Source organism: Galendromus occidentalis, unplaced genomic scaffold (assembly GCF_000255335.2).
Source record: "Galendromus occidentalis unplaced genomic scaffold, Mocc_1.1 scf7180000077116, whole genome shotgun sequence".
Lineage (NCBI taxonomy): Eukaryota > Metazoa > Arthropoda > Arachnida > Mesostigmata > Phytoseiidae > Galendromus > Galendromus occidentalis.
This window is the reverse complement of record NW_003805104.1, coordinates 444723-447750: the sequence shown is the minus strand read 5'-3', so window position 1 is coordinate 447750 and position 3028 is coordinate 444723.

Genomic DNA, 3028 nt, shown 5'->3' with positions numbered 1-3028 from the left:
GATCTAAGTTATGGAGCTTGAGACAGCGACAATGCCGACCTGCCCATCCTCTCAATGTCCCAGCCTCTTAACTCGGCGGCTAGATACTTTTACATTTTCAGGCCGCCGAAGTCCGCCGCCTCTAGCAAGCGCTCGCCGCAGCGGTAATTTCATCTCGAGTCTAATCGTTTGTTTGAGACTTGACCAGTTCTGATGTCAAGAGAGAAATACGGAGAGAGAATTTTCATGACGGGGGCGATTTTCCTTGCAGTTGGCGGACGCGGAGGTGGTCGCGTTGAACGCGGCCTGGTTCTCGCAGGAACTGGATAGAATCCAGAGGTGAGTAACAGTCATTGCTATGAATTTTCCAGCGGTTCATTCCTTGCACGAGAGCTTCCCTTGGATAGAACTTGTATTCTTCATCGGATGCCGCAAAAAAATTTACCCATGCCGTCCCTCGATAGAATCGCAGTACGAGATAAGCTTCGATTTTACAAGCAAGGACAGGGGGGTCCCTGGTACGTATCATTTGCGATTAGACTAATTTCATTATTATCTTGAAAGCTCGATCTTAGTGGTAATGGACGGATTCGAAACGCAGCACGATTTCGATTCCCTTTCTTCTTTACAGATCAAAACCTCCTTGAATAAAATGTTCGAATAATAACTCAATACAACGGGAGTCTTTCCAGAAGACCGAGAAAACCTTGTCTCGCGTTTCGCTGACGAGGAATGTCTGTGAAGTGTCCCATCGCTTTCTGATCCATATCATGTTTATCGTGCTCGCTCCGGAGGGGAATGAATGCGCCGTTCTCTCGCGTAGGCCCCCGTTCCGTGTTTACAGCAGACCGGAAATCAGGGAATTCGACCGAAAAACTGGCTTTTTCTCACTTTGTCGGTGTATCACCGCGTCGGAAGTCCTGAAATCATGTGCTTCTTGATGGAATGGGTCTGAACTGCTATCGGAGGATCAGAAGAGTCGTTTTTGTTGAGGAAAACAAATAATCTGTGATACAATTGTGATATCAAGAGTTCTCATAATATAAGTCTCTGAAGGTAGCGCCTTGGTATGTAACAACGCAGCAAGCGTATCGCGCAATGAAGAGAATAAAAACCGAACACAGAGCGGATGTGACCACAGCAATGAGCAGTCATCACTCTCACGTTCTTCAAAACTTCAGTCAGCGATCACTTCCAGCCAAGAAATCTCAATAGGTTTAAGAAGGACCTTTGAGGTCAGATTTCCTATAGAGGTCGGCTTCATGACGGATATTTTCAGCCTGCCTCGTGGTTTGAGCATCTCTCTTCAAGGCAGAGGCTCCAGTATGCTGATCGCCAAGCGAAAGCTGAAAGCACTCGTTGCGAAATTGATTGTTTGGCGACAGCGAGTGGAAATCAGACAAACTTGCCGTAGCTGCAGAAACTCTGCCCCTCGGAGGGAGACAGGGGTTCGACAGTGATTGTCCCGGAAGTTCCTGCTCATTTGGACTCGCTGTCTCAATCTTCCGACGGATGTTCCGCGCCAGGGGATCTCGAGATTGGCGAGAAAAGGATAATCAATCCTTTCTCCTTCGACTTGGAGAGTTTATTCGACGGCGACCCTGTGGAAGACGAGCTGGTCGAACTTCGAGAGGATCGGGCGTTGACCATCGAATTCAAGATCTTGAAAGAATTTCGAGGCTCAATCGGAGCACGCTACCTGCGGCTATCCGAGAGAGCTCTCCGCGTTCTGGTTTCATTGGCAACCACCTACCTTTGTGAATCAGGATGAGATGCCTTGCTGGCGATAAATACAAAGAACAGGTGGCGTTTGATCGCAGAGGCGGACTTACGCATTTAGTTGAGCAGTACGGACCCCGAATCACCAAGATTCCGGATTCGAAACTGCTGCAAAAGAGTCACTAGTATCAGCTTTCATACGCGATCATGACATTGATTTGAGTAGACTCTAACCGTGTAATACGGCAGAGAACAGTGAAATATATACAGTATGGACTCGATTATATCACCCTCTCGATTCTGTCGTTCTCCACCCTGGAAAACTCGGCTGAATCACTCCGAAACTCGCGGAACTCGATTATATCACCCACATAATTTTCAAACTCGATTATATCACCGAGCGAACACCAGAACTCGATTTATCTCAGATTATGCGGACGAGAGAGACTTGACTGAATTGTGTCTCGCTCTGTGAGCGCTTCAGAAGTGAATCGGCGCGCTTTGGAGAGCCTGGAATCGGGTTTGAAGAGGATCAGTTTCAGATGATCGGAGAATCAGACTGATCCAGGCGATGAGTTTTGACCCTAGGGAGCACTGAGAATTCTGTGATCATGGGTACTTTCATGAGGGAGATATAATCGAGAGGGTGACGGAATGTTGATATAATCGAGTTTCAGTGAGTTTCGATGGGTCGAAAATACGGAGTATGATATAATCGAGTCGGAAGTGTGAAATAATCGAATTCCTATTGAAGTCTACGGAAACTCGATCATATCACATTATCGATTGTATCACCATGTCCGAAAACGAATTAGGTGATATACAGTACAGTACATACATACAGATTGTATCACCTAATTCGTGTTCCAAATGGTGATATATTCGAGTTTCCATCGACTTCCGTGGGAAATCGATTATATCACATCTCCGACTCGATTATACCACCATTTTCGGACACGAATTGGGTGATATTGTGACGGAGATTTGGTCAAGGAAGGAGAACCCTGAGAGAAGACCTAGAGTGCTAGTCGAATTTGGAAATCAGGAACAGATGCCCCGGCAGGAACCGAGGTCGGCAGATCTAGTGAGCGCATAGTTGTAGTGCGCCCTGCCGATCCCGGAGCGAAACCGAGGCGGATGAGAGAGATTGTAAGGAAACGATATGTGCGCTTGGAATTCAATGTCGAAGCCTGGTGCCGCAGCGCGGGCGGCGCAGGGTAACCCGGGACGAAGGCGGAAGGGTAACAAAACGACGTGTGCGCGTGAGATACGATATCAGAGGATGGTGCCGAGCTCGAACGGCGGCGTGGCCGTCGAGCGCGTCGGGGGC